We start from the raw sequence: 20730 nt of genomic DNA, 5'->3' as shown, positions 1-20730 counted from the left end.
TACACTTAGTAATCAGCTCACTACAGTGCCCTAAAAGGCAAAGCCACATGTCTGTAGGGCAGCGCTGCCCGCTGGCTCAGGCCTACAGTACAGTCCAGCAGGTCCTTAAAATGAGACAGACATGTGACTGAATGAGGTCAGAGATCACATCATTACGGAGGGCAATATCGCTTGTTCACACCTGCGCACCCAGGCTGATGCACCCCACCCCTCCCGCAGCACCGCGTTCAATTGCAGCCCCTTTGCACCCAGGCCCCACTGCTCACCTGCTGTCATTGTTGTGTGTCCAAACATGACGGACAGTAGTGTTCACAATTCAGATGCATTGTTGATTGCAGGATGGTGTACACCTCATGGATCCCTTTCGAAATACAACGTCTAGTAGGGTTCACAATTGATGTCCAGTGTTGATTGCCAGGATGGAGTATGCCTTATGGATCCCTTTTTTTATTGCGTATTGTGATATGCGAGGTGGATGCAGTCATATCACCTTAGGCAGTGTGGAAGAACTGGGACATGTGGCATCGTCGTTATCCTATTTATACGTACCCAAAGTGGGCTGGGCTTGCGTACGCCAGGCCAGCGTTGGGGTGTGAATAATTGTTCCGGGGACGTGGGCGTTGTTCACTTTCTGCCTGGCCAGGAAGTGTACTTATGTGTGTTTCTGTTGCAGTTTTGATGTCGCAGAATGCGCAGTTTACATTAATGTAGCATGTACCGGGAGGGCAGAAACTATCGCTAATGAGATGCTGTTCGAAAACATTGAATGGCCAACATCACATGTTGTTGTCAAGGTTGTAGATATGCGCAGACACGCATGTATGTGGTTTGCGGTATTATTGAAAGTGTTGCTATCCCGAAGTGCACACATGTGAATGTGCTCGGATGGAGGGTGGATCAGAAGTGAGGCTACGTCATACTCAGTGATAATGTTCATTACAGTCAAGCAATGCATTTCAATTGTGAATATGAAAGTCTCACATATGACACACTACTATACTGGTAAAGCCTGACAACAGAGTATACAGCAATACAAATCTACACATTACTGTTTACGGTTTGTCACATATGATCTAGGATGTGCACTCTGCCCGTGGCTGATGATACCCCTTCGAGCCAACAAAACCCAGGTTGAAAGGCAGCACAATAATGTGCACACCCACCCACCAGGGGCATCATGTAACACACATTTTTTTTTTGATGTAAAGTTTGAGATGCATGACCATCACTCGTGGAAGGCTAATGTACAGACCATGAATATTGATCAAGATGATTGTTGCATATTGTGTGTAGTATAAGATATGTGTACACAGTAAAAAAACTTTTCAAAAAAGCTCTCTAAGCAGAAGGGGTGTGTTTCAGCAAACGCAGTAGAAAGAATTTCTAAAATGGGTGGGGTCCTCCAACTGTTACAATGGGAAATGTTATGAACTAATCAAATGCTTTTTTTAAGGTCACGTGGCAATCGCGTATCGAGGGTGCAAGGAGGCCGCACCTGACGCGATTTTGAGAAAATATATTTATCATAATGTAAGTTTTTACAGTTAGAAATATATAAATGTTTAAAATATTTTAGATTATCGCTCGCTCTCATATACAGTTTAAAGTTATTTAGAGTTAGTTTTGAGACATAAAAAAAAAACGCGGGAATGGCGTACCCGGCGCGACACCACACATCTATGACATAACACAGGGCCTGGCAGCGTGCAGTCGTCGCATACTCAATGCGTAGCGGGCGTGATCCCATACGTACATGACGTAACGTGCGGCTTGGTACTGCGTATCCATCGGATACCAAAGTAGCAGCTGGGACGACCTCATACATATATGATGTTCCGTGGGGCGCGGTGCCACAAATCCGTCGGATACGAAATGCGCATCATTTACGAGTTTAGCAATATGGCGGATGGGATTCGCATGGTGAAGGAGCTTGGTACACTACTGGCATAGGAGTGCAGTTTTTGAAAAAAAAAAGATATACATTTTTTGGGGGGGAAGATAGAAAACATTACATATTTTTTAAAGTTAAAAAAAAAGAAGTATAATAGAGTTCCAAAATATTACAAAGAAAAAATATAGGTTTTATAAACATGAAATTAGCATTTAAAAAACTTGTGAAAGTCACTGAAAAAAACATAGGTTTTACAGACTTTATAGTTCGGAATTAGCATTATAAAAAACATTTGAAATTCACTAAAAAAACATAGGTTTCATAGACGTTATAGTTGGTTGGACATTTGACTCATATAAAACCAGAGAAATTCCCTTGTTATAGTTAGTTGAGCTAACTATAACTCGCGCCCCCGCAATGCACTGCTGATGACGCCACATATTACATCATTCATGACATGGTCAGTGACATCACTGATGACATCTCAAATGACATCACTGTTGACATCACTGATGACATCATCCATGTGAAAATCTGATGCACCTCATAAGAGCATGCTATAACACTTGATACACCCACTCTAAAATACAGACTATAATTTTCGAAAGCATGAACACACCAATACCAGTTAGTACATATCCACTCACTAATTCCTAGGTGTACACATAGATCCATTCATTCACCCATACAGTCACACACTGGCTGATAGTGGATCACCTGAGTTCGAGGTGTCACACTGCAGGTTTTAAAATTGATTGCATTATTTTCCCTTTGCTCTGAATAATACATTGCACACTGTGTCACTTGGGGAAATGTTTTAACATCTTTTAATAATTGAAATACTCTGTGTATGTTTAGCCTCACCTTAGCGAGTGGAGATATGTTCTCTTAGGCTCTTGTGCTGGGGGCTTTGTTCAGGGTCTAGCACTCCTTCCCTGGTCCACCACGGCTTGCTGATTGTTGTGGAGGGCAGTGAGGATTTGACTTGGCTCGTCCCCCTCATTCCCTGCTTCAGCGCCGTGGGACGCGCTCTAGTCCCGGTCCCAGCTACTTAATAACATGCTGGCCCGGACGCGCAGCGGACGTGCGGCTGGCGCGCCATAGGCGCCCCAAAGATAAGCCTGTCTGCACCAAGTTTGCTCCTTGCTCCAGGAATCCTGTCCAATGCCCCCTAAACATTGACAAACGCTGTGTCTACCCCAGGGAACTGCCCCTGGAACTGCAATCTCAGGAACAGGGGACCTGCAGTCTTTTTAACTTGCAGGCTCTAGAGGATAGTCACAGGTTTAAATGTGCTAACTGTGAGGCATTTTTTCCACTAGGTGGTGGTCATTATCCTCTGAAGGATAGGTGTGGGGGCTTAACCCTGTTCCTGTGAAAAAATCATTTACTGAATACCTTTTTAATGCTCTATCTCTTATTAAGCATGCCACTGAATTTAATGACTTTGTGTCCTTTCGAAAACCCGATTGGGTTTTCATCACCGAAACATGGGCCAGAGATTGCTCGGGCCCAGATTTAGTGGAAGCCATTCCCTCTGGGTATCTCTGTGCGAGACTTGATAGGGAGGGGAAGCTGGCCGGGGGGGCTAGGGGTAATGTATAAAGACATTTACTCCTGTCTTACAGAGGCCCTCACCTCTCCTTCGGATCCCTATCAGGCTCTTTATTTTTCCCTGAAGGTCCTTCCAACTGAAAGTTTTATTGGAGTGATTACTTATCGGCCTCCTGGACCCAGAGCTCCGTTTTCCCAGAATTTTAGTAGCCGAATAGAACCTTACCTAGCTAGCTCAAAGTTTATGTTTCTGGGTGATTTCAATTTTGACTTGGAGAAAACTTGTGCCCTGAAATGCAGGCCTTTTTGGAAGTCATGGAATCCTGTGGTTTCCCTCAGCTAGTGAAAAGCCCTACACATACGGCAGGACATATCCTTGATGGGATTTTTCCCAATGATCCCAGGGTCAAGGTCTTGGATCTTATTCCCCTCTCTTGGTCTGACCACTCTGCCATTCCCTTTACTCTTGAAATGTTAGGATCTTCCCCGGACTCTAGCAGTAGGAATAGGGTGGAGTGGAAGAGAAACCTCAGATGGATTAGTAAGGAGGTTCTTTTTGACAAACTTAGCAATTTTTGCTTTTCCTCCTACGCCGATATTAATGTCCTCTACAAGGAGTTTACCAGCTGGTTAACAACAGCTTTGGATTCCCTTGCCTCTCTTAAGAAGCATTATGAGGCAAGAAAATGTCTTTCTGTCCCATGGATTTCCGAGAGACTGAGAAAGCTTAGGCAGGTGTGCCGACAGCAAGAAAGAAAATGGCGGATGGACTCTTCTAGAGTAGAAAGGGATTTGCATAAACTCCGGTTAAGGGAATATAAGGAAGCTATCAGAGAGGAAAAGGTCAGCAATGATGGAATCTACCAGATCCTCTAGGAAACTTTTTACCATGATCAAATCCCTGCTAGTCCCAGCACAGAGGTCTCCCAGGATTTCTGTGACAAAATGGCAGGTTTTTTCTATGCCAAAATAAAGGACATCTATTCTTCCTTGGAAAACTCAAATTTAGCGGGTGTTAAAACAACTCCCCCTTCTCATCCTGTGTTAGTACCCCTGGTGGACTGCCACTTGCGCTCTTTTCCGCCTGTTCTTCAAGAAGACACTGAGTTGCTGTTAAGTAGGATTAGATCTGGCTCTCCCCTTGAACCATGTCCTCTTAAAATTTTGAAACTGGGAAGTGAGGCTGTTGCATCTCCTCTGACTGCTATCCTCAATATCGCCATTTACGCTGGCCAATTTCCCACCGCATGGAAAACTGCGGTGGTAAAACCTCTGCTTAAGAAGGCCTCTCTTGATCCATCCGAACCAAAAAATTATTGGCCCATTTCCCTGTTGCCCATTCCAGCTAAGTTCTTGGAAAAACATCTTAACTGCCATCTCAGTTCCTACTTGTAGGAATTCAAATTGCTCCATGACTCGCAGCATGGTTCCAGGAGTGAATACAGCAGGAGTCGGCACTAACCATTGTCTTTAACAACATTCGGCAACAGGTGGATGCTGGTTGCACTACTCTACTGATCCTCCAGGACGCCGTGGAACTCTGGAACCTCCTCGACTCCACATCCCCAGACGTCGCCTTCCGCACGGAAGCATGGATGAACGCCTCCTCAGTGCCCGACATCGCCATCGCCATTCCGGACGGATACAAGATCACCCGGAGGGACCACGTCAACCAGACAGCAGGAGGCATCGCCATCGTCCACAAGAACACCATCCGCATCACGACCAACACCGACGACACCCTCACAACCGCCGAACACCTGCACTTCTAGATACACACCGACCCCAAGACCACCCTCAGAGGCACCCTCATCTACAGACCCCCGGGACCACGCACACAATTCAGCGAAGACATCTCCGACTTCATCAGCCCGCACGCCCTCCCCTCCGCTGACTACATCCTCCTAGGGGACCTGAACTTCCGCCTGGAGAACAACAACGACCGCAACACCACCGCCCTGCTGGACAACCTCGCCAACCTCGGACTCAAGCAACTGGTGACCACCCCCACCCACTACGCCGGCCACACGCTTGACCCCGTCTTCTCCTCCAGCAAGGACATCTCTTTCAGCCACGCCACCGGACTCCACTGGACAGACCACAGCTGCGTCCACTTCAGCTTCAGAAGGACCACGCTCCACCACCACCCGCAACAGGTCCCCCGAAGAAGCTGGAACAAGATCACAGCCGACCAGCTCACCACATCCCTGAGCCAGAACCCTCCTGCCAGCTCAGCAAACCCCAACCAAGCTGCCAACAACCTCACAAGGTGGATCAGCAACTGCGCAGACGACCTCGCTCCACTGAAGACCCCCCCCCGTCAGACCCAGCCACAAGAAAGCATCCTGGTTCACCGACGAACTCAAGAGCTCTAAGAAGAACTGCCGAGCCCTCGAGAAAGCCTGGCGCAGAGACCCGACACCAGACAACATGACCTCCCTCAAGCTCGACACTCGAAAACACCACCAGCTGATCCACACCAGCAAGAAAACCACATTCAAGGAACGACTATCAAACAACGCCCACAACAGCAAAGAACTCTTCAACATCGTCAAAGAGCTCTTTAACCCTAGCGCCGGAAACAACGACATCACCCCATCGCAAGAACTCTGCAACTCGCTCGCCTCGTTCTTCCACAGCAAGATCGCAGACATACACAACAGTTTAAGCACACAGCCGACGCATCCCACAAACGCACCAACGCCCCCCACCAGCACCCTCCGCGCCTGGACACCGGTCAACACAGAAGACATCATCCGCACGATGAACTCCATCCACTCCGGATCACCAACCGACCCCTGCCCTCACCACGTCTTCAACAAGGCCGACGCCATCATCGCACCCCATCTCTGGGACATCAATACCGCCACCTTCCCAGAGAGTTGGAAGCACGTCGAACTCAGCGCCCTACTGAAGAAACCATCAGCGGACCCCACTGACCTCAAGAACTACCGCCCCATCTCACTCCTTCCTTTTCCTGCCAAAGTCATTGAGAAGACAGTCAACAGACAGCTGGCCGCCTTCCTCGAGACGAATGGATCCCTCGACCACTCACAGTCCGGCTTCCGAGCCAACCACAGCACCGAGACTGCCCTCATCGCAGCCACCGACGACATCCGAGCCCTGCTCGACAACGGGGAAACGGCGGCCCTCATCCTCCTGGACCTCTCCGCGGCGTTCGACGTGGTCTGCCAACGCACCCTAGTACAGCGCCTGCACAACATCGGAATCCAGGAGAAGGCACTGGAGTGGATCATCTCCTTCCTCGCCGGAAGAACCCAGAGAGTCCGCTTCCCCCCATTCAGATCAGAGGCCACCGAAGTCTTCTGCGGCGTACCACAAGGATCTTCACTCAGCCCCACGCTGTTCAACATCTACATGAGCCCCCTCACGGCCATCGCACGCCAACACAACCTCAACATCATCTCCTACGCCGACGACACCCAGCTGATCCTCTCCCCCACCAATGACCCCGACACCGCCAGAACCAACCTACATGAAGGGATGAAAGACATAGCCGAGTGGATGACGAACAGCCGCCTGAAACTGAACTCAGATAAGACGGAAGTCCTCATCCTGGGAACATCACTCTCCTCCTGGGACGACTCCTGGTGGCCCCCTGCCCTCGGCAGCGCACCCAAACCAACGGACCACGCACAAAACCTGGGCTTCATCCTGGACTCCTCCCTCTCGATGACCCGACAAGTCAACGCCGTCTCCTCGTCATGCTTCAATATCCTACGCATGCTCCGGAAGATCTTCCGGTGGATCCCCACCGAAACCAGGAAGACGGTCACCCAAGCCCTCGTCACCAGCTGACTGGACTACGGGAACACCCTTTACGCCGGAACCACAGCCAAACTCCAGAAAAGACTCCAGCACATTCATACACCTCAGCACGACTCATCTTGGACATCCCCCGACACAGCCACATCTCCGGACACCTGAGAGACCTGCACTGGCTCCCCGTCAGCAAGAGAATCACGTTCCGACTCCTCACCCACGCACACAAAGCTCTCCACAACCAAGGCCCCAGATACCTCAACGACCGCCTGACCTTCTACACTCCCACCCGCCAACTCCGATCGACCACCCACGCCCTCGCCGCCATTCCTCGCATCATAAGAGCCACAACGGGAGGAAGATCCTTCTCCTACCTGGCTGCCAAGACGTGAAACTCCCTCCCCATCCACCTCCGACTGACCGAAGACCACCTCTCCTTCAGGAAGCAACTCAAGACCTGGCTATTCGAGCAGTAGAGGACCACCCAAGCGCCTTGAGACCCTCCGGGTGAGTAGCGCGCTATATAAATGCTTTGATTGATTGATTGACTGCAGCCTTCGACACGATTTCTCTGAGTAGACTGGTTGGCAGGCATCGGGAAATTGGGATAGAGGATTCTGCACTTAAATTGCTATCATCCTTCTTCACAGATCTCTTACAAATAGTTAAGATGGGCCAATTGTTGTCTGCCCCCAAAAAATTGTTTTGTGGAGTACCTCAAGGATCCTCATTGAGTCCTACTCTCTTTAATATCTATGTAGCCCCGCTCGCCACTGTGGCTAGGTCTTTTGGCCTAGAAGTCCTTTCCTAAGCTGATGACACTCAGGGATAGGTTGGACATCTGGTCAGAGGCCTGGTGGCCTGTCTCTCTCGGATCTTGCCCCTCCCCCTGTCTTAGTTCCAAGAATTTAGGCATCATTGTAGACTCCTCTTTGTCTCTGAGGTCACAAATAAACAGAACTGTTTCGACCCGTTTTGGGATGATACGGACTCTTAGGAAGATCTTCCGTTTTCTTTCCCTTCCAGCTCGGAAACAGGCAGTGGTGGCCCTTGTGGTATCCACGCTGGATTACTGCAATGCCCTGTATTTAGGTATAAACAAGGGACTCCTGCATCAACTCCAATTGGTGCAGAATGCAGCCGCCAGGCTGGTGATAGGGCTCCCTAAATTTCACGCAATCTCAGCCACCATCAGAAGCCTCCATTGGCTCCTGCTTGGGAGGAGAATTGTGTTCAAGGCCTTATGCTTGGTTCATAAGGCCGTCCATAAAAGGGGTTCTGAAGGCATTAACAAAATGTTTCACAGATACATTCCTGATAAGAACCTGAGATCTGCTAGCAAAAATCGGGTAATAGTTCCCAGGTTCAGGAAAGTCAGGTGGGGGGGGGGGGCATTCTCGCTGATAGGGGCCAACCTGGAATCTGCTTCCTCTCTCAATTTCCACTCTGGAAACACACTCATTCCGTAAATCCTTGAATACCTGGGTTTTCACCTGCTCTAACTGTCTCCTGCCTTAATCTTTTAGGTCTGTAACTCTTAACATCTGGTATATTGATCTCTGTCCGCAGCACCTTGATGCTCCTGGGCTAAGTCCGTGCTTTACAAGTCTTATACTCACTCACTCACTCACTCATAAATACAGTCAGCCATCAATACAGCATTATTATATCCAGTCACATATTTATACAGACATTCACACACCGCCTCTCATTGATAGAGTTATTCACACACCTAGTCAGTCATGGAAATAATCAATCAAACTTTTATTTACTCATCACCTGTACAGTTATACACATACCAATTCACTTATTTAAATATATACTAAAACATACTTACACTCTAATACAATAACTAGTACAAGCACACACTGATCCATACAGGCACTCTCACAATCACTCAGTTTCACATATACTCATTTATACACTCCAACACTTATATATACTGCCTTTTACATATGCAGTTACTCACATATGTACGCTGAGGCATCCATTCACTCACCAAGACACTCATACACACACTCACCCATCCATAGAGCCCTTCACAGATATAGACTTGAACACATATACCCATTGAATTATCCACTCACATATCTATGCACAGAGTCACACCCCTCACCCACCCACACAGATACTCAGGCACCCATACAAATACTTAGACAAGCAATCCATAGCTGATATAGATGCTCATTTAGCTGCTAACCAAACCATGCAACCGCTTACACACCAACTGACAACCTAAACTGTGTGAATGTCTGTATCAGTTGGTAACACATGAATTAAGCAAGACATAATTAATCACTCAGTCATACAGTCAGTCACACACCTACTTAATCATCCATCCTGTCTCTTATACATCAGTGATGTCATCAGTGATGTCACTGACCATGTCATGAATGATGTAATATGTGACGTCATCAGCAGTGCATTGCAGGGGCGCGAGTTATAGTTAGCTCAACTAACTAAAACAAGTGAATTTCTCTGTTTTTTTATGAGTCAAATGTGCAACTAACTATAACGTCCCTGAAACCTATGTTTTTTAGTGAATATATATATATATATATATTTTGCTTTGTCAATGATTCAAATGTAAGTAAGTACATTTAAACATAGTAAACTAGTGTAACATGAGGGGCAAAGAGAGATACTGAATAATGTATTGATCTTTGTTAGGCATGGAAGAGAAGTGAGCAGCTGAGCCATATGATGTTGGATGTGGGTACACTGCGGCTATAGATATGTTGAGGCATAGATTGCAAAAAACAGAATATAAAGGAGGGTCTACAGGGGAAATATATTTAGAGACCTGTTTGCATCCTATCCCCTAGTCTAACTAGCAACAAATACACAAGGGATGCTAAAGGTCTATACACGGCTCAAAAAATGTCTGCTTACTAAGAAGTGAGTGCATGTAAAAGCAAAGTCAAGTGAGAAACAGATAAAGGAGATATGTGTAGAAACATACCCATCAGCCCACCAAGTGGCGGAAACTCATCATCTGGGATTTTTGTCAGACTGGTATCTGCTAGGTTGCTCACTTCAGATATCGTGAGAGATCCTAGTAACAGATCCGCCAGTGATGGAAGCCAGAAAGCTGTGGTACAGGTGCTGAAGTGGGAAGAAGTTGCAGTGCTCAAAAAGTGTATAAACCAATAATAAAAAGTGAAAGTTAAAATTGCCTAGTGTGGTGCCAAGAAATAACTTTATTGAAAAGGCCACCACGATGGCAAGGTTAAAAGCAGAGTGTAGATAGTGCCAACAAATACTACTGTCAATGGATGGAACTGGTCGACACGTTTCAGCCAAGAAATGGCTTTCTTCAGCAGGGCCGGACTGGGAATTGAAACCGGCCCTGGCAAAGTTCTCGGCTGGCCTCCCCTCCCCCCAGGGGGGGGCTGTTGGGGTGCGACCGCGCTCTTTGCCAGGGCCGGTTTTCGGGCGATTTTGTTACAGGGCTGTTTTTGTAGCTATGCTGCAAAAAACAGCCCTGTAACAAAAACGGCCCCTGGGGCCCAAAACCGGCCCCCACCCATGCGGCCGACCGGGGGATTGCCCGGTGCCCGCAACGGCCTGTCCGGGCCTGTTCTTCAGGACCTAATGATGTTAAAACACTACAAAACAACAATGGGAGAGGTAGGGAGATTCAAGGACACTCTCTCAGTCCCCGGTTAGATACAAATAAACAAAAACAGAGAGGTCAGATCAGTCTCAAAAAAGCCACAGAGACGGAGTGAGATAGATAAGAATCACACACCCACTTTGGGTGGATAGGAAAGCCCTCACACACCGACCTAGTCAGTGTCATGCTTCATCACCTGGCCCCACCAAAGAGGCCGAGTGCCTCTTCGGTGTGCTGCGACGCCAGAAAGACTGCGGAGCTGGTTGTGTGAGAAGGGCGTGCTGTGAGGATAGCTAAAATTAAAAGTGCCTAAAAAGGGTATCAGTAAAAAAAGTTTAATGAGTGATCCCTAAGACACAAGTGAAGAGTATTATGTGTCTGAATTTAGCTGCCAAGGTTTAAGGATTGGTTAAATTCAGAAAAAATACTTAAGTCAGTCAACATGTTTCTGCCATATGGGTGGTTTCAATTTACCAAGGCATTCGTCAGGACTAAACCCCGGCGGTATGGACTCTCTAATCGTCCACCCTGACCTGGGGACGTGAAAGTGAAAATCTTAAAAAAGGTGAAATAAGTGCTTGGAAATGATGGAAGAGCGAGTCGCTCATTCCAAAAAATGCTCCAAATTGTGGAGTATCTCAGCACCTGTAAAGTGAAATACACAAACAAACACAGACATACACACAGTTAATATAAGCCATTGTGTTTGATCATGGTGCTCCATAGTTTGTGGCATAAATAGTGTTCCCAAAGTAGACACTAGTTTTAACACCATCCAAGTAGCCCTATGGGGATGATATCGTTAACTCTGGGAAGTGAAGTGGTAAGGGTGTCTTTAAAAACTAAAACAGTTGATAGAAGGGTTAAAAACACGATGTATGTACTCCTTATGAAGGGATCAATGGACCAAAGGTCTGTGACCCCCTAAGATGGTAACTTAGACTTATATCTCACTTTAAAACAGGGCGCTACTTGCACCATGGGTCTCGGGAGGGGGGGTTGGAGCGTGCCTGGCACATCCTGTAAAAGAAAAAGGTTTGCTTTAAAACCCCGTAAAACGGGTGTACACTTAGCTCGTTTTAGTAGAATGCCAGCGATCCTGTAGCTGAAGTGCACTCACGCCCTCAACGCTCTCAGCCCGCTGTGAACCTGGGTATCGCCTCAAAACCGGACCCCGACGATGGAGAGCGGGGCCGGTGACTGAGTCTTAAAGCGTTCGTGCTGCACGCCGCGCTCTTCCGGGTGGGCGCGTCCAGCCAAACCGAGGCTTGGAACGCACCCGCCCAGTGTGGAGAGGCGCGGCCGGAATCCAAATGGAGGCTTGGAAAAGTGAGCCAATAGAGAGCCTGACCGGCGTAAATGCCGGTGTGAAGCTTTATTGGGCTCTTTATTGGGCTCATGCACAGACGGCGTTAACTTACTGGAATGTGCTTAAATCTCCAAAAGATTGCAACCCCAATAAGAGCATCCGTGGTTGCATGCAGATAGTGCAAAGGGTTGATCAATACAAGTCGTTATGCTGAGTGCACACTAATAGTAAGAGTGATATGAAAAGGCACTAGTGTAGTAACGGTAAGGAGTGAGGAGGCATGTTAATGCTATGTAGACGGGCAAAAACGGTTGAACCTTTCGCCGTATTAATTCGTATTGAGGGCAATATAGCACCTAGAATGGGATAATTGTTGCAGAGGGGCACAGAGAGCCAACAGTACAAGAATAGGTAATGTCTCATTCTGTGTCATAAAGGAGTTTGAAAGATAAAATGTTATCCACACCAGGATGGTTATGTTGGTGTGAACACAGAAGGAAATCCTGTGTGGATGGTCATGTTGGTTGCTAGGCACATATATACATGTAACACACATACAGGTAACTTAGACAATGCAGAAATAGGTCATTCACGTCATTGTGGATTCAAAGGTATTCTGCTCAAGATAGCACAGTATTCCACGGGATGTCATCGTTGAGGCCGTTGGTATTAGTACCTAAGCGATACACCCAGCGCTGCTCTTTTTCAACCAATTCTTCATTGTCCTACAGCTCAATACTAAATATACGGTAGGTTATTTCCGCATGGTACATTTTATTCTATGGATAGATAATTTCTATTCTATCCTCACTTGTTGCAGTAGTGTTTTAACATCATTAGGTCCTGAAGAAAGCCATTTCTTGGCTGAAACATGTCGACCAGTTCCATCCATTGATAGTGGTATTTGTTGGCACTATCTACACTCTGCTTTTAACCTTGCCATTGTGGTGGCCTTTTCAATAAAGTTATTTCTTGGCACCACACTAGGCAATTTTAACTTTCACTTTTTATTATTGGTTTATACACTTTTTGAGCACTGCAACTTCTTCCCACTTCAGCACCTGTACCACAGCTTTCTGGCTTCCATCACTGGCGGATCTGTTACTAGGATCTCTCACGATATCTGAAGTGAGAAACCTAGCAGATACCAGTCTGACAAAAATCCCAGATGATGAGTTTCCGCCACTTGGTGGGCTGATGGGTATGTTTCTACACATATCTCCTTTATCTGTTTCTCACTTGACTTTGCTTTTACATGCACTCACTTCTTAGTAAGCAGACATTTTTTGAGCCGTGTATAGACCTTTAGCATCCCTTGTGTATTTGTTGAGGCATAGATTGCTCCATAGGTTTTCATTACCTTGGAGACCCATAGTAACATAGGAAGTGGGGAATACATGGATTTCACTTGTGCAGTCGGAAGCCTAATGTGATAAAGAGAATGCTTTGGTTACTTTCTTCCCATCCACAAACTACAACACGTTTCAGGCAGGTGGGCTTAGAAACGAATATGTGCAAGCTAACATGCTGGGTGAAGACTGTCTGCTGCGGTAGGGATACCATCTTGTGTAGAATGCATCAGACTTAAATGTTCCTCACCATTCATCCAGTATTAGTAAATCACACATATTAGGCTTACGTACATGAGGAAGGCACAAGATCACAGTTTGGGCATCTGGATCGTCAATAGCCAATCCCCACAACAACAAAGGTTTTAAAATGTTGTTACAATGCAAAATTCATCTGCTGCTACTAGGGCCGATCACTGTATAGACTTGGTTGATGGTCTTAATAGTGTAGTAAGCAACCTCACTCAGAATTGGTACAATTTGATGTTTTCCAGTCATCAGAGCATCTGCAAATGGAAAAGCAAAAGGATGGAGAACTCATACAGAACATGCATGATTGTTAAGTTCACCAGGGGGTAGCCAGAATGACTGACAGGGTACAATGGTAGAGCATTTCCTACACATGCAGTGGACTTTTCACTCATATAGTTAAACTTTTCTAATGTTAGATGTGGAATCACATAATCACTCTTTAGCCCATCAACCTGTCTTCATGATTTCTCTTGGAAACATTCCAAATGTTTCTATACGTTTCTCCAATATAGTCTTTGCTAAAGCACAAGTACCACAACACCAGTGTAGAAATGCAAGAGTCAATTCATTGTTGGTCTGTGAGACACAGAAGTGGGCTGTTAAAAAACTGCATGCATCTTACTTACATGCAGAACATATAAGAGGTGCGGAGATTCAACTGCAATGCACCTAGGTGGTTATATCTGTTACTTCCGTATTCTGAGTAATGACTGTATGAAATCAGTACTACACTATTTCTGCTGCACGGAGGTGAGCTCCTTCCGAGTGTGAATCCCAGTTGAGATCAACTGGCGGTGAGTAGCTTCCGTGGGGACCTGGTCGGTCCAGTTCCCCTCTTTTTACCTTCCCCCTGTCCAGATGGTAGCCCCGTTACAGCGGGCTAGGCGGCATCTCTTCCCAGTGCGGGATGGTGCCGGAAGAGAATGGCGGCCCTTCTGAGGTATGAGAGGAGTGGAGCCTGATAGTGGAAGCCTAGCTTCCACAGCATGAACCAAGACTGTGCTGCAGAAGATGGCGTTGGGGGTGACCCATTGGTCTCTCTGGTGTGAAGGGGTGCTGCCGGTTTGCCCCCACTCCTATTGGTGACCCGCGGCACTCCACAAGATGCCAGCCACAAGATGTGGAGCTGTTCCCCGGGCTTGAGTTTGAATAGAGATGGGGGGCCGGTGACTGGTGAGTACCTGAAGATTCTTGGTCTCCATCCTCCTCTTTCAAAAAGGTGGCACGGCCATTCCCTCTGCGGTGACCAATTGCTGGGGTTTGTGTGGACCAGCGGACCTGAGTAAGGGGCCCCTGGTTGTTGACTGTGGAACATCAGTGGCATTAGTGCCAGCCCCCCCGGAACTTGTGGTGGCCAGCAGAGAGACCCGGGGGCCCGGAGGTTTTGTCACTGATGGGGGGAGGATGCTGGGACAATGCCAGAGAAAACCCCACCAGCTTGGGTAGGAGGGTGGCCCAGTGGTGCTGCCTTCCGAGGCTGAGGGGGGCTTGAGACCCCTGAATGAGTAGTGCTGGTGTCGCTGAGGAAGAACAAACAGTGGCCCAGTAGTGGAAGAGCCTAGCAGTCTGGGACTCTTGTGAGCAGGTGATTGCTCGACATTCACCCTCCTTCCTTACCTAGCCTGGACTGGCTCTGCCGCTCTCCCCTCATCCCAGTAAGGTGGGGGGGGGGGCAGTTTTGAGAAATTGCTAAAGATAAGGGTCCTAAGCTGCCCAACAGGAGAAAATGGACCTCTACACCAAGGTGGTTGCTCCACCAACGGAGACTGACATGGAAATGCTGGCTATGCCAGACAATGCAGCTCTTCTTTTGGCAATCCAGTCTTCCCAAGATGCCCTAGAGGGGAAGATTGGTGAGGTGCTCTTGGAGGTGTCACTTCTGTGGCAGGACCTACAAAATGTGGTGGAGAGGATGATGGCAACAGAGTCCAGGATCTCCGAGCTAGAGGACACTGTAGGGCTAAATAAAGACATGGCCAGGGTTTGCTCTGCCACCAGGGATGTGGTCTGGAGACTGGAAGACACTGAAAATTGCTCACTGTGCAACAACCTGCGCTTCATGGGATTGCTGGACGGGATAGGGGGCACAGACATGGGGGCCTTCTTGGGTGACCAGCTGAAAGAGACCCTCCCACCAGACAAGTTCACATCCTGTTTCATCATAGAGTGAGCGCACAGAGCCCCTCCACCGAGGCCGATATTTGCAAAGTTTCAGAATTTCCAAGACCATGACATGAGGCTACGAGAGGTCCGACATCAGAGGAGGTCTGCCACTAAAAATCCTTGTATTCCCAGACTACACATATGAAGTCCAAAAGCAGTTTTGCACCTTTGACTCCGTTAAAAACAAGCTGTGGGTGCTCCAACTGCACTATATGCTAATATTCCCAGCAAAACTCAAGGTCAGGTATCATCGAAAAGCCCTCTTTTTCACCAGAGAAGGCCTGGGATTCTCTATAGAGATATGCCCCATCTTTCGGGAAGCTGAGTTGGACAGCTGAGCTTGCATTCCAACCATCGGGAGGGAGCCCAACCGAAAAAGGGGCAGGGGTCTCACAGGTGGGGCCACTCTGTAGATCCACCACAAGGAATGCAGCCCTAGAGAGGGCCGGGACCCTGCAGCAATATAGATGATGAACAAACTGGGACATTGAAAAAGACCTGAAGGGACACACACAGGAGAGAAGGAGTCAGCAGGTTTGGATGAGTCGCATCCTCTGGCACTAGTAATTAACAATATGGAGTAGGAGCCGGACCTACCTCATAACAACAAGGCAGAGCAAATCCTGGTATGCTACAGAGAGACTTTTGAGAAGGTACTGTAAGTCCGAGCTGGCGACATGGCCTGAGGGACTTTTCCACGTCCTCCCAGTCCTTCATGGGAAGAACTGAGTGCAAACTTCCCTTTTGCACTTTAAGTCCCAGGCGTGCCAGTGGTCTAGATTAGCACAGGTTGTTCTAGGGTGTTAAGTTCACAGGGGGTGTTGAGTGACAGACTTCTCCTACTCCTCACACAAGTGATTCAGTTCAGTAATGTGGTTTATTGCTCGTGGGGGCAGAGGAGGTGGGGTAATAGTAAGGTTGATATGTTCAGTTAATAAGGTTCACAGAAGGGGAAAATCAGTACAGAAATTCTTACTTCATGTTTACAGGGGACATCCGTTTAAATATAGCACAACTCCAGGTATATGGCACATCCAAGACTCTTAGATGATTCGGGACTCACTGTTCTGATGTGGAATGTCAATGGTCTGGTTAATAAGATCAAGAGGGGCCCGGTTGCATAGTACAGACAAGGATTGGAGCCTGATAGAGTTCTCCTCCAAGAGACACACATACATGGAACACAATGCAGTTTCCTGGGTAGAGGGGCATTTATATTACACTGCCTCACACCGGTAATACGTTGGGATCCAGGGGACTCGCTACCCTGTAAAAAAAGAATCCCCTGTTCTGGATGACGAAAATGGGATGGGCCAAATGTCTGATACGTGGGGGTACAGTGACAGTGGGGACAGACAGCTATGACCTTGATCAGTGTATCCGCACCACATAGATTGCAAGCACCTACCCTAGATAAAGTTGCTGTAATACTTCTGGAACTGGACTTCTCTCTACACTTAGTGGGTGGGGATTTTAAAGGCCTAATGGATGCAGATCTAGACTGAGAGGAAATCACTGTAACCACATCCCAGGGCATACTAGGTTTGCTGTTTTGATTAATCTGTCTGATCAGTGGCAATACTCAAATCAGATTGGAAACATTACTTGTACTTCTCGGGTGTCCAAAGAGTATTTTCAAAGTTGGACTATGTGTTTGCCCAAGAAGGGAGGGTCAACACCGTTCAATGGGCAGAATACATGGTGAGAGGGCTGTCAGACTATTCTCCCCTGCTGGTTGTGATGGGTCACAGGAAACAGCGGGAGCGATGGCCGGAAACTGAGTGCATGGGACATTTGGGACCTGGAGGTGGCCATAGAACTCCATAGTGCCACGGAGTTCTACTTTAAGGAGAATAAGGGATCTGTTGATTCTAAAGTAGTTCTGTGAGAAGCATATTAGGTGAGACAGGGCCCAAAACACAATCTCACAGAAAACGAAGAGGGAGGTGGCAGAGCATGAGAGCCTCAAGACAAGACTCTTGCAGTTAGAGAGTACACCTGGGCAGGCCACAGAGACCCAAACCCTCACACTGGTCGCAATTCTGATAACGGAGTATTGCAACCTGGGGCAAGAAGGGGCAAAGAAGCAAATGCTGGGCACATTACACAACATTTACAACACTGGGGACAAAGCTGGTAAACTCTTAGCAGGAGAAAAATGGAAACCAGGTGGTTGTGCTGCATTATAGACCAGAAAGAGGTGTCCCACACTACAGAAGAAGACATTACAGAAGAATTTGCCAGCTACTATGATGCGTTTTACAGGTCTAGATAATTGCAAGACAGAACATGATTCATGTATTATTTAGAAGCAGTAGTTACCACCGTCTTAGATGTAGAGGCCCATGAGGCACTGGAAGGAGATATTATTTTGCAGGAGGTCCGCACAGCCATTGCAAAACTGAGAGTAGGTAGTCCCTGGGGCCCAACTGTGTCCCGGCAGAATTCCATAAGCAGTATGGAGGCACTTGGGACCACACTTACTGAACCTATTCAAAGAAGCTAGAGATACGGGGGCACTACAGCAGGATGTTCGGCGTGCCACCTTCACCGAGATAACCAAGGAAGGTAAACACAGGGACCGGTGTGAATCGTTTCGCCCGAGCTCTCTATTCTACAGAGATGTTAAAATACTTGTGCCCATACTTGCCAATAGGCGCCTGCACATCAATACTCCCTTGATACACAGAGACCAGTCTGACTTTATGCCTGAGAGGCCAAAATGATATAACTGAAGCCGGACACACAATTGGCTTGTGGTGGTGAAGTACTGATCAGCTCCTCATGTCTTTCTTGCACTTGCAGAAAAGGCATTCAACGCAGTCCACTGGCACTTCCCGGAGTTAACCTTGAAGAGGTTTGGGTTTGGCCCTTGCTACAGGGAATGGGTATTACTGCTGTATCAAGCACTATCCACTAGGGGGAGGGTGAACTGAACACTGTCAGTGCAGTTTCCTACCGAGAAGGGGACACGAACGCGCTTCTTTCTGTCCCCCCTCCTATTTGTACACGCAATAGAATCTCCGACATGCATAATGTGAGCCCATGAAGGGGGTTCAGGGTTACGGCCATCAGTGAAGATGAGGAGAAAATCTTGCTTTATGTGAATGACATCCTTCTTTATATTGCCTAACCTGAAAGGACGATCCCCACTGTTTTCCAAATCTTTCATGAGTATGGCGAGCACTCTGGTAACCGTATAAACTGGGAGAAGTCAGTGCTCTATCAGCCAAGTGAATGTTTGACCTGGCAATGCTCCCACCGTGATTAACTGTGGCTCAAGAGGGGTTTCGCTATTTGGAAACATGGATGACTCCCCCTAGGGAGCTCTGTCTAAACAGGAACCTTGTGAATGTGGTTCTGAATTTCTAGAAGAATATTGAGAGATGGCATGGGATGCTCCTCTCCATCCTGGGAAGGGCAGGCATTTTTTTAAATTATTATGCTTCCTAAGTTGCTCTATGTCCTCCAGAGCAAGTACTAACATATTCCACAAGACATGTTTACTAAAATAGATGGAGAGGTGAGGTCCCTGCTCTACATCAAAGGGCACCCCAGAATTGCTCTGAAGAAATTGGAATGTAATCCAAGCAATGGAGGAATAGCCCTTCCAGATATTGAAGCACACTACTGGCCTGCACACCTGATAAACATTAAATACTGAATTTTTGCCCCTCAGGACCATTTGACCTTTAGGCTAGAAAGGAAGCGGCTACAAGCATGTATGTATACTTGTACTGCACTAGGCTTATACTTGTTTCCAACATCTGACTTGTAAAGCGCTCTGATACCCGCAAGGGTCTTGTTCGCGCTCTATAAAACGTTCAAATAAATGAATAAATATGCTATCTGTATGGTGGGAAAGGGGCCCACCAATTGCTGCCAACAACCCCATTGTGGCTAGGGGCTTGGGGACAGGTCACTAAGTGTATTTGTTGGACCTGTAAATTTACTAAAGAGCTGCCCCTGAGGGTGGAAGGGTGGCTCCGTAAACTAGGTAACCCGTAGTGTAGGAAAGTGCCCATTTTTGCATGGTTACCCCCCAACTGTTTGCCAAATTCTTGATGCCAACTAGAAAGAGTGTGACCTGGGTCCCTGCCAATCAGGTTCCCAGAGCCTGTGTTCTTTCCCAAATCTGTACCTTTGTCTCCACAATTGACACACCTCTGGGCAACCGGTAAGTCCCTTGTAAAAGGCAACTCTGGTACTAAGGGCCTTGTGACCAGAGAGGGGCTCTGAGGGCTGCAGCATGTATTATACTACCCTCAGAGACCCCTCACCTGAACACCCACACACTGCCACTGCAAGCTGCATCTTTCGGAGCAGACTAAATGGAAAAGTCAACATGGCACAGACAGTGTTGGGTGACATGCCTCCCAACACTGCCTGTGGCATGGGTAAGTCACCCCTCTTGCAGGGCTTACAGCACCAAAGGCAGGGTGCACCATACCACTGGTGAGGGCGGAGCTGCATGAGAACGATGCCCTTCCAGTGTATGTGCCGTTCACATGCATTGTAAGTGCAGTGAAGCCATTTTGAGTATAGGTGCTGGGAGTTTGTCAATATGAACTCCACAGCCCCAGAATGGCTTCACTGAAAAGTGGGAAGTTTGGTACCAAACGTCTCAGCACATTAAACCCACTCTGATGCAAGTGTGATATTTAATGTAAAATGCACACAGAGGTCATCTTAGAGATGCCCCCTGAAAATGACCAGCACTGGTGTGGTTCCTAAATAGCTGCCAGCCATCTGCCACCACCAGAAAGGTGTCTACCCCTGGTAGGAGAGCCTCCACTCCCTGGGTCCTGAAACA

The sequence above is a fragment of the Lissotriton helveticus genome, chromosome 10 (genome assembly GCF_964261635.1).
Source record: "Lissotriton helveticus chromosome 10, aLisHel1.1, whole genome shotgun sequence".
Taxonomy (NCBI): Eukaryota; Metazoa; Chordata; class Amphibia; order Caudata; family Salamandridae; genus Lissotriton; species Lissotriton helveticus.
Note: the sequence above shows the minus strand (reverse complement) of the source record.